Raw genomic sequence first — 12522 nt, forward strand, 5'->3', positions numbered from 1 at the left:
CCTATGGGACTGAAAGGGTCCCAGGTTTGATTCCGGTTAAAGGGGCATGTACCTCGGGTTATGGGGCACAACCCAGGGGGGGGTGTGGCAGGAAAGCGGCTGATTGATGTTTCTCTCTCATTGATGTTTCCAACTCACTATCCCTCTCCCCTTTCTCTCTGCAAAAAAATCTATAATGAAATATATATATATAAAAAGACTGTATCCTGGGCATGTGCCCAGACCGTGAATTGAACCGAGATCTCCTGGTTCCTAGGTTTAAGCTAAACAACTGAGCCATGCCAGCCGGGCTCTTTTTATTTATTTTCTTTCCTTTCCTTTCCTTTTCTTTTCTTTTTTTCTTAATTAAAACTTTGTAGTTGGTTCAACTTTTCTTTTTGTCCTGACAACACCACATTCTTTCTGATCATCTCAGAGGGAACTCACAAACCATAGAACAACCCAACCCACGCAAATAATATGCAAGTAATATGCCTTACCTTTTACAGCTGGCAGAGGAACAAAGCAAATGTCAGTGTCCAGGTGGGCTTCTTAACAGCAGTCTTGCTTCTCAGGTGCTGGTGAGAGAGACAAGACTAAATTATTCAGGGACAGACAGACATCTGGGATAGATGGTTGGGAAAATAGGAAGCAAAGTAACAGGTGAAACAGCACGTAGGATTCCTGAGGTCTCATGACATCACTTATAGAATGATCTCTCCCTTCCCCAATCCTCAGCCATGCTCTTGGCAAGAGCTGTATGGTTTTGCTGCTAAACTCACTTCAGTCCACAATGTCCAAATTCCTCCCTCAGATCAGACTCCATCCCAAATCCTTCCTCCCCCTCCTCCCATCCACCTTTTTCTTACCTGTTCTTCTTGCTCTGAAGGTAAAGCACTGTTCTTCGCTCCTTTACTCTGTGATCGGTCTCTGCTTCCCCCTCTCACCTGCAGAAGAAAGGAAATGACCATGATACACATCTTCCGAGGATTCCATGTACCAGGAATGTGTGCAGAAAAAACAAGGTTCCCCTGAATCACACCACAGAAACCAGTCCCGTGAGACAGGGCATGGTGAGGAAGGAAAGTGGTTTATTCAGGTGCCGGCACCCTGAGAAGATGGTGCATGCTTGTCCCAAATCCCATCTGCACATCTCAGTGCAAGCAGAGGCTTTTATAAGGAGAGAGAGGCCAAACAGAGCAAGGAGGTCAGATGGCGTGGCTTGAGAAGTTCTCTACATGACGACAGGCACAGTACAATCTTATAAGGATCTTGCAAGTGGTAAGGTGTCGGTCCAGTGTGCGTCATCCTAGACTTTGTCCTCCTGGTTCTAAGGTTGAAGGTCATCATATCTCCCAAGACTGAGAAGGTCAGAGTTCATACCTTTAAAATTAGTTCCTAGGATTCTAATACAAACATGCTGTTTATCTACAAGCTTCATTATTAGTCAGAGTCTGCATTTACAGGAACAATGAGGAAAGAATGGTGAGGTGAGTTGTAATTCCCATGAATTACATATTCGTATAATTATTGTGACATGAATGCTGAGATGCTTTGTTCTTCTTCAAGGCCTTTCCACCCTTTGAAATATCCAATAGGCCCGAGCCGGTTTGGCTTAGTGGATAGAGTGTCCGCCTTCAAATGAAGGGTCCTGGGTTTGATTCCCGGTCAAGCGCACATCCCCAGGTTTTGGACTTGATCCCCAGTGAGGGACTTGCAGGAGGCAGCCTATCCATGATTCTCTTATCATGGATGTTTCTAACTCTCTCCATCTCCCTTCCTCTCTGAAATCAATAAAAATATATTTAAAAATAAAAAGGCCGACACTCTATCCACTGAGCCAAAGCAGCTCGGGTGCTAGGTGGTCTTTAAATGACTACCCACCTGGTATGTTAAACCAAAAAAATAATAAACTATTTTAAAACAATGTGCATTTAATCTGAATGCAACACTTGCTTAATATTTTTAAAATGTTTTTATTGACTCAAAGAGAAAGGAAAAGCGAGAGGGAGGGAAACATCCATGATGAGAGAGAATCACGGATCGGCCGCCCACCACAAGCCCCATAATGGGGATCGAGCGCGCAACCCAGGCATGTGCCCTTGACCGGGAATCGAACCGTGACCTCCTGGTTGATAGGTCCAAACTCAGCCACTGAACCACACGGCTAGACCGGAAGTGCAATGTTTTGAATATGAGAAACACACCTTAGAAACACATCCCTCACGCTCCCCAGTCCTCAGCCTTAAAGTCTTAATTTGCATGTGCAATAGCTTTCTTGCAAGAGGAGAATTTATTTTTTTAGAAATTATATGTTTAGAAATTATATGACTGAAATTGAACCTGGGACCATTCAGTCTGCAGGCCGATGTTCTATCCACAGAGCCAAACCGGTTAGGGTCTGCAATAGGAGAATTTAATCAGCAGTCAGTGATCTCTTTAATGCAACCACGGATGCCCTGCAATTGATTTCTGGGGCTCCCTCCAGCTCCCCCTCCAGCTTCCGCTCTGGTACAATGCTAGATGAATTTTATGATCACTGGGTTTGTTTGGGGCTGTTTAGTGCTAAACACACCTAAAAACCCAATGCATCCAGAGCTGGATGCTAAAGCCATACACAGAGCCGGCTGGAGTCTTCAGAAGATGAACCCTGGCATCCCTCATAATTCCATAAAGGAAAGAAATGATCAGCATAAAACACCCATAATCCCCCAAACATTCGTTCTTTTTTTGGAGAGGGTAGTATCGGTTGACCAATCTCGGGAGATCAAACAATGAGAACACTGGTCATTGAAATGAAAACTATTTCCACTGATGTCTTCGAGCCTTTTCAACTTGAGCTGGGCTAATATTTTCACGCTTAAGGTCATTTTATTTTTCTTTCTCTGTTTAATATTTTCTTACTAGATGCCCGGTGCACGAATTCATGCACCAGGGTGGTGCTATGGCCTGGCCTGTGGGGATCAGCAAAAACTGGCTCTCAGACATCCCCCAAGGGGTCCCATATTACTAGAGGGCACAGGCCAGGTCAAGGCATCGCACTGGTGCCCAAATAGGTCTGGGGAGGGACACGGGAGGTTGGCCAGCTGGGGAGTGACCATGGGAGGTCTCCAGGGTTTGTCCAGCATATCCAACTCAGTCCCGATCAGCCAGACCCCAGCAGCAAGCTGACCTACAAGTCTGAATGTCTTGTCCCTTGTGGTCAATGAATGTCATAGCGAGCAGTTGAGCAACCTTAGTATATCATTTGTATATTATTCTTTGATTGGTTGAACAGATGACCGGTCGACTGGACACTTTATATAGGATGGATTTCATACAGGAAGGAAGTGAGATATATCAATGATGAGAGAGAATCATACATTGGGTGCTTCCTGCACGCCCCTTACTGGGGATCGAGCCCACAACCAGGGCATGTGCCCTTGAGCAGTATCGAACCTGGGACCTTCCAGAGTCCACAGTCCAACCCTCTATCCACTGAACCAAACAACTAGGGCTCATTGGTTAAAGTCATGTCTGTACCCTGACCAGGAATCGCACCATGACATCCGGGTTCAAAGGTCATCCCTCAACCACTGAGAAACACCAGCTTAGCTAAAAAAGCTTTTATTGATTTGAGAGAGAGAGAGAGAGAGAGAGAGAGAGAGACATCAACGTGCCCTCGCACCCAGGGGGTAGAAGATAGAACAACAGAGCTTAGTAAAAAGGTGAACAGAACAAGACACGTCCAACCGGCAGGCCAGCAGGACTGGGGCTCAGGTTGACAAGAGCCAGGGACCCCATCACATGTCCTACGAGTCGTCCATCAGCTCAAGGATCATTTCCTCCATGTCATCCTCCATGACGTGGTGCACGATGCGCCAGAACCGGCCCATGGAGTCCAGGTACCGGCTGTCAAGGTGGAGCGTCCACCATGAAGGCATGGTGCTCGAGGGAAGCAGGCTGGTGGTGAGTGCGATATACCCACTGGGGATGTCGTCCTGCCACAACCGTACTTGCAGGACACCTCCAGTGTCCATGACGAGATGCAGCCACGTGCGCTGGTTCTCGTCCTCATACACCGAGTGCCCACGCATACTCAGGCAGGTGGGGTGCGAGGTGAAGTGCACCTTCGATGGGAGCTCGGCCATGACCCCTCTGTGGTCCCAGGAACAACTGCCACAGCTTCTCAGAGCCTCTTGCTACTTCGGTCCTGGTATCGAAAGACAGGGGATGGGGTCTCCAAATACATTTAACATCTGCCATTATCTTTATGGTTTCTACGGTTGTGTTTGTGGTTGCCTTTGTTTTATTTTGCAAATTTATAAATCTCAACTTTTCTTTCTTTTTAGCTTTAGATCTCTCTCCTAGAACAAATTGTAACAAACGTACTTAATGTAAAATATGACTCTATGAAGGTAACATGGTCCTATGGAATTTTAAAAATATTTTTAAATGAGTTAATTTAGAACGTTAGGTTCATTTCAGGGGTACACCCCAAGTATTAGACATTATATAATGGACTAATAAATCATGCAATTAATCTCATACCCATTTGACACCATACACCCTTATAATATTACTTGAGGCTCAGTGCACAAAAATCAATGCACTCTGGGGGGTCCCTCAGCCAACCCTGATGCCTCTCTCACTCTGGGACCCCTTGAGGGATGTCCAACTGATGGCTTAGGCCTGCCTTAGTACTGCTGTGGAGGCTACCACCAAGCCCCTGTGCTCGGCAGCTGTGTGCCTGGCTTTTGGCTGAGCAGCACTCCCCCTGTGGGAGTGCACTCACCACTGGTGAACAGCTCCTGACATGAGCATCTGCCCCTGGTGTTCAGTGTGTGTCGTAGCGACCAGTTGTTCTGCCATTTTGTCGATTTGCATATTAGCCTTTTATTATATAGGATTGCATTGACTCAATGCTCTACTTAACTGCGCCATGATTATTTTTTGAATTTTTCACATAGTTTTACTGATTTCACAGAGGAAGGAAAAGGGAGAGAAAGAAAGATCAATGATGACAGAGAATCATGGATTCTTTGCCTCCTGCTAGCCCCCTACTGCGGATCAAGACTGTAACCCAGCATGTGCCATGACTGAGAATCGAATCGACATCTCCTGGTTCCTAGGTTTAAGCTAAACAACTGAGCCATGCCAGCCGGGCTCTTTACCTTTCTTTTCTTTTCTTTTTTCTTAATTAAAACTTTGTAGTTCGTTCAACTATTCTTTTTGTTTTGACAACACCACCTTCTTTCTGATAATCTCAGAGGGAACTCAAAAACCATAGAACAAGCCACCCCATGCAAATAATATGCAAATAATATGCTTTACCTTTAACAGCTAGCAGAGGAACAAAGCTAACCACAGCGTCCAGGTGGGCTTCTTAACAGCGGTCTTGCTTCTCAAGTGCTGGCGAGAGAGGCAAGACCGAAATATTCAGGGACAGACAGACATCTGGGATAGCTGATCGGAAAAACAGGAAGCAAAATGACAGTTGAAAGAGCACGTAGGATTCCTGAGGTCTCATAACATTACTTATAAAATGATCTCTCCCTTCCCCAAACCTCAGCAATGCTCTTTGCAAGAGTTGTATGGGTTTTGCTGCTAAACTCACTTCAGTCCAAAAAGTCCAAATTCCTCCCTCAGATCAGACTCCAACCCCAATGCTTCCTCCTCCTCCTCCCATCCATCTTTTTCTTACCTGTTCTTTTTGCTCTGAAGGCAAAGCTCTGTTCTTCGCTCCTTTCCTCTGTTACCGGTCTTTGCTTCCCCTTGTCACCTGCAGAAGAAAGAACGTGGCCATGATACACCTGTTCCAGGGAGTCCTTGTACCAGGAATGTGTTCAGCAAAAACAAGGTTCTCCTGACTCACACCCCAGAAACCAGTACCGTGAGACAGGTGGTGGTGAGGAGGGAAAGAGGTTTATTCAGGTGCACGGAACCTGAGAAGATGGAGGAAGCTAGTTCCAAAACCCATCTGCACATCTCAGAGCAGGCAGAGGCTTTTATAAGGAGGGAGAGGCCAAACAGAGCAAATAAGTCACGGGGCGGGGCTTGAAAAGGTCTCTACGTGCCCACAGGCACAGTCCAATCTGATAAGGATCTTGAAGTGGTCAGGTGACAGTCCAGTGTGCGTAATCCTAGATTTTGTCCTCCTGATTCTAAGGTTGAAGGTCATCAAATCTCCCAGAACTAGAAAGGTCAGAGTTCATATCTTGTAAAATTAGTTCCTAGGATTCTTACACAAACATGCTGTTTATCTGCATGATTCATTTTTAGTCATAGTCTGCATTTACAAGAACAATGTGGAAAGAATGGTGAGGTGAGTTGTAATTCCCATGAATTACATGAATTCATGTAATTACTGTGACATGAATGCTGAGATGCTTCATTGTTCTTCAAGGCGTTTCCTCCCTTTGAAAAAGTCAAATAGGCTCAAGACAGTTTAGCTCAGTGGATAGAGTTTTGGCCTGGGAACTGAAGAGTCCTTAGTTTGATTCTCGGTCAGGGCACATGCACAGGTTGTGGGCTTGATCCCCAGTGAGGGACATGCAGGAGGCAGCCTATCCATGATTCTCTCATCATGGATGTTTCTAACACTTTCCCTCTCCCTTCCTCTCTGAAATCAATGAAAATATATTTGAAAAAAAAAGGCTGACACTCTATGTCCTGAGCCAAACCAGTTCGGACGCTAGGTCGTCTTTAAATGACTACCCCCCTGGTATGTTAAACCAAAAAAATATATATACTATTTGAAAACAATCTGCATTTAATCTGAATGCAACACTTGCTTAATATTTTTTAAAATGTTTTTATTGACACAGAGAGGAAGGAAAAGCAAGAGGGAGAGAAACATCCATGATGAGAGAGAATCACGGATCGGCCACCTACCACAAGCCCCCTATAGAAGATCGAGCCCGCAACCCGGGCATGTGCACTTGACCAGGAATCGAACCGAGACCTCCTGGTTGATAGGTCCACACTCAGCCACTGGCCACGCCGGCTGGGTCCAAAATGCAATATTTTGAAAATGAGAAACACACCTTAGAAACACATTCCTCATGCTCCCCAGTCAGCCTTAAAGGTGTCAATTTGCATTTGCAAACACTTTCCTGCAAGAGAAGAATTTAATCAGCAGGCAGTGATCTCTTTAATGCAACCATGGATGCCATGAAATTGATTTCTGGGGCTCCCGCCAGCTCCCTCTCCAGCCGCCTCTCTCTGGTGGGATGCTAGATGAATTTTATGATCGCTGGGCTTTATTGAGGGCTGTTTAGTGCTAAACACAACTAAAAACCCAAATGCATCCAGAGCTTGATGGTAAGCCACATACAGAGCTGACTCGAGCCTTCAGGAGACTAGCCCTGGCATGCCTCGTAATTCCTCAAAGGAAAGAGATGATCAGCATAAAACACCCATAATCCCCCAAACATTTGTTCTTTTTTTGGAGAGGGTAGTATCAGTTGAGGAACCTCAGGAGATCAAACAATGAGAACACTGGCCATTGAAATGAAAACTATTTCCAGTGATGTCTTTGAGCCTTGTCTACCGGGGCTGGGCTAATATTTTCAGGCTTAAGGTCTTTTGCTTTTTCTTTCTCTGTTTAATATATTTTTACTAGAGGCCCGGTACACGAACTCGAGCACCAGTGTGGTGACTCGGCCTGGCCTGCGGGGATCGGCCGAAGTGGCTCTCTGACATCCCCCAAGGGATCCCATATTAAGAAAGGGCACAGGCCAGGCCAAGGGACCCCACTGGTGCACCAGTATATCTGGGGAGGGACACTGGAGGTTGGCCAGCTGGGGAGGGACCAAGGGAGGGCTCCAGGGTGTGTCCAGCATGTCTCACTCAGTCCCTATCAGCCAGACCCCAGCAGCAACCTGACCTACCAGTCTGAAGTCTTGTCCCTGGTGGTCAATGCATGTCATAGTGAGTAGCTGAGCAACCCTAGTATATCATTTGCATATTATGCTTTGATTGGTTGAACAGATGACTGGTCGACAAGACACTTAGCATATTAGGATTTTCTTATATAGGATTGATTTCATTCAGGAAGGGAGCGAGAAACATCAATGATGAGAGAGAATCATACATCCAGTGCCTCCTGGACACCCCCTACTGGGGATTGAGCCCAGAACCAGAGCATGTGCCCTTGACCAGAATCGAACCTGGGACTTTCCAGAGTCCACAGTCCAACCTTCTATTCACGGAGCCTAACAAGCTAGGGCTCATTGGTTAATTCTTGTCTGTGCCCTGACAAGGAATGGAACCATGACCTCCGGGATCATAGGTCGTCCCTCTAACACTGAGAAACACCAGCTTGGCTCAAAATGCTTTTATTGATTTCAGTGAGTGGGAGAGAGACAGAGGGAGACAGAGAGACAGAGAGACAGAGAGAAAGGATAAGAAGAAGAACAAGAAGAAAGAGAGAGAGAGAGAGAGAGAGAGAGAGAGAGAGATCAACACGCCCTCGCACCCAGGGGGGTGGCAGATAGAACAACAGAGCTTAGTGAAAAGTGAACAGAACTATACACATCCCACTGGCAGTCCAACAGGACTGGGGCTGAGGTTGACAAGAGCCAGGGACACCATCACGTGTCCTATGAGTCTTCCATCAACTGAAGGATCATTTCCTCCACGCCATTCTCCTTGATGTGGTGCATGATGCGCCAGAACTGGCACCTGCAGTCCTGGTACTGGCTGCCAAGGTGGAGCGTCCACATCAAAGGCATGGTGCTCGAGGTCAGCGGGCTGGTGGTCAGTGGGATATGCTCACTGGGGATGTCTTCCTGGCGCAACCGTACTTGCAAGACACCTCCTGTCTCCATGACGAGGGGCAACCATGAGCGATCGATCTCATCCTCATACACCCAGGGCCAACGCCTCCGGCAGATGTGGTGGGAGGTGAGGTGCACCTTCGACGGGAGCTCGGCCATGACCCCTCCGTGGTCCAAGGGGCAAAAGCCACAGCTTCTCAGAGCCTCTCACTTCTTCGATCCTGGCATCAAAAGACAGGGGATGGGTTCTCCAAACGCATTTTACCTCGGCTTTTATCTTTATGGTTTTTATGGTTGTGTTTGTGGTTGCCTTTGGTTTATTTTGCAAATTTATAAATCTCAACTTTTCTTTCTTTTTAGCTTTAGATCTCTCTTCTTGAACAAACTGTACTAAATGTACTTAATGTAAAATATGACTCTTTGAAGGTAACATTGTCCTATGGAATTTTAAATACATTTTTTAAATTACAGTTGACATAGAACAATAGGTTCATTTCAGGGCTACACCCCAATGATTAGACAATATATAATGGACTAAGAAATCATGCAATTAATCTCATACTCATCTGACACCACACACAGTTATATTATCACTAGAGGCTCAGTACAAAAAATTTATGCACTTGGGGGGTCCCTCAGCCTATCCTGCAGCCTCTCCCAGTCCGGAACCCTTTGAGGGATTTCCAACTGATGGCTTAGGCCCACTTTAGTACTGCAGTGGTGGCTCCCACCATCCCCCTGTGCTCTGCAGCTGTGAGCCTGTCTTTAGGATGAGGGGAACTCCCCCTGTGGGAGCTCACTAACCACTGGTGGACAGCTGCTGCCATGAGCATCTGCTTATGTTGGTCAGTGTGTGTCATAGCGACCAGTTGTTCTGCCATTTGGTCGATTTGCATATTAGCCTTTTATTATATAGGATTGCATTGACTCAATGCTCTACTTTACTGTGCCATGAATATTCTTTCGTGTTTTTTTTCACATAATTTTACTGATTTCAGAGAGGAAATGAGAGGGAGAAAAAGAAAGATCAATGATGACAGAGAATCACGGCTTGCTTGCCTCCTGCACGCACTCTACTCTGGATCAAGACTGTAACCCGGGCATGTGCCATGACTGGGAATCGAATCCACATCTCCTGGTTCCTAGGTTTAAGCTAAACAACGGAGCCATGCCAGCCAGGCTCTTTCCTCTTCTTTCCTTTTCTTTTTTTCTTTTCTTTTCTTTTTTTCTTAATTAAAACTTTGTAGTTGGTTCAACTTTTCATTTTGTCCTGACACCACCATCTTCTTTCTGATCATCTCAGAGGGAACTGACAAACCATAGAACAACCCACCCCATGCAAATAATATGCTTTACTTTTAACAGCTGGCAGAGGAACAAAGCTAACTTCTGCATCCAGGTGGGCTTCTTAACAGAGGTCTTGCTTCTCAGGTGCTGGTGAGAGAGGCAAGAACAAAATATTCAGAGACAGACAGATACCTGGGATAGCTGATCGGGCAAACAGGAAGCAAAGAGATAGGTGAAACAGCAAGTAGGATTCCTGAGGTCTCATGACATCACTTATAGAATGATCTCTCCCTTCCCCAAACCTCAGCCATGCTCTTGGCAAGAGCTGTATGGTTTTGCTGCTAAAGTCACTTTAGTTCACAAAGTCCAAATTCCTCCCTCAAGTCAGACTCCTTCCCCAATCCTTCCTCCTCCTCCTCCCATCCATCTGTTTCTTACCTGTTCTTCTTGCTCTGAAGGCAAAGCACCGTTCTTCACTCCTTTCCTCTGTGACCGGTCTCTGCTTCCACCTGTCACCTGCAGAAGAAAGAAAATGGCCATGATACACCTGTTCCAGGGAGTCCATGTACCAGGAATGTGTCCAGAAAAACAAGGCTCCCCTGACTCACACCCCACAAACCAGTCCCTTGAGACAGGTGGTGGTGAGGAAGGAAAGAGATTTATTCAGGTAACGGCAACCTGAGTAGATGGGGGAAGCTCGTCCCCAAACCCATCTGCACATCTCAGTGCAGGCAGAGGCTTTTATAAGGAGGGAGAGGCCAAAGAGAGCAAAGAGGTCAGGGGGCGTGGCTTGAGAAATTCTCTATGTGCCGACAGGCACAGTCCAATACAATAAGGATCTTACAAGTGGTCAGGTGTCGGTCCAGTGTGCGTCATCCTAGCCTTTGTCCTCCTGGTTCTAAGGTTGAAGGTCAGCAAATCTGCCAGAACTGGGAAGGTCAGAGTTCATATCTTGTGAAATTAGTTCCTAGGATTCTTAAACAAACATGCTGTTTATCTACAAGCTTCATTATTAGTCAGAGTCTGCATTTATAGGAACAATGTGGAAAGAATGGGGAGGTGAGTTGTAATTCCACTGGGACATGAATGCTGAGATGCTTCATACTTCTTCAAGGCATTTGCACCCTTTAAAATAGTCAAAGTGGCCCTGGCCAGTTTGGCTCAGTGGATAGAGTGTCGGCCTGGGAATGGAAGTGTCCCAAGTTCGATTCCCAGTCAAGGGCACATGCCCAAGTTGTGGGCTTGATCCCCAGTGAGGGACTTGCAGGAGGCAGCCGATCCATGATTCTCTCATCATGGATGATTCTAACTCTCTCCCTCTCCATTCCTCTCTGAAAATAAAAATTAAATACAACTCCCAGCTCAATGACCTGGACTGAGGCAAACTCTTCCCCGGTTAGGAAGGAAAGATTAATGGGGTCCTAAGGGAATGTCAGACATCTGCCTGTTTGCATGTAGGGGAAGCAAAATAAAAAGAAAAAAGGGGAGAAAAAAAACATAATTCAAATGTAACCCTCAGACTGCCCTCGAAGGAATCAAGCCCAAAAGGGTCACGAATAAAGTGTCTGCATTGGGACACATGACAGATCTCGAGGCGTGGGCTCTTTTATAAAAAAAAATATATATTGTTTTTATTGATTTTAGAGAAGAAGGGAGAGAGAGATAGAAACATCAGTGATGATGAGAGAGAATCATTGACCGGCTGCTTCCTGCACGCCTCCACTGTGGATCGAACCCTCAACCCAGGCATGTGCTCTTGACTGGAATCAAAACCAGGAATCTTCAGTCCACAGAACGATGCTCTATCCACTGAGCCAAACCAGTACGGGTGCTAGGTCGTCTTTAAATGACTACCCAACTGGTATGTTAAACCAAAGAAATAATATAATATTTTAAAACAATGTGCATGCCATCTGAATGCAACAATTGCTAATATTTTTTAAATGATTTTATTGACTCAGAGAGGAAGGGAAATCGAGAGGGAGAGAAACATCCATGATGAGAGAAAATCACAGCTTTTGCGTCTCCCTCTGGATGCATTTGGATTTTTAATTGTGTTTAGCACTAAACAGCCCCAAACAATGCCCAACGATCATAAAATTCATGTACCATCATACCAGAGAGAGGAAGCTGCAGGGGGAGACAGAGGGAGCCCCAGAAATTAATTTCAGGACATCAATGGTTGCATTAAAAAGATTCACGGATCGGCCACCTCCAACACGCCCCCTCCTGGCGATCAAGCCTGAAACCTGGGCCTCTAGTAAACATATATTAAACAGAGAAAGAAAAAGAAAAAGACTTTAAGCCTGAAAATATTATCCCAGCCCCGGTACAAGGCTCTAAAACATCACTGAAAATAGTTTTCATTTCACTGACCAGGGTTCTCATTGTTTGATCTCCTGAGGTTCGTCAACCAAGACTACCCTCTCCAAGCAAAGAATGAATGTTTGGGGTATTTGTGCACAAGTGTGGTGCCTCGGCCTGGCCAGTGGGGATA

At 45.8% G+C, this 12522-nt stretch overlaps 1 pseudogene; it reads right to left on the reverse strand.

The window, feature by feature from the left end:
• Positions 1 to 8561: 8561 nt before the first annotated feature.
• LOC102428865 lies at positions 8562 to 8897 on the reverse strand (annotated as a pseudogene).
• Between the last annotated feature and the right edge of the window lie 3625 nt (positions 8898 to 12522).

Source organism: Myotis lucifugus, unplaced genomic scaffold, assembly GCF_000147115.1.
Source record: "Myotis lucifugus unplaced genomic scaffold, Myoluc2.0 scaffold_725, whole genome shotgun sequence".
Lineage (NCBI taxonomy): Eukaryota > Metazoa > Chordata > Mammalia > Chiroptera > Vespertilionidae > Myotis > Myotis lucifugus.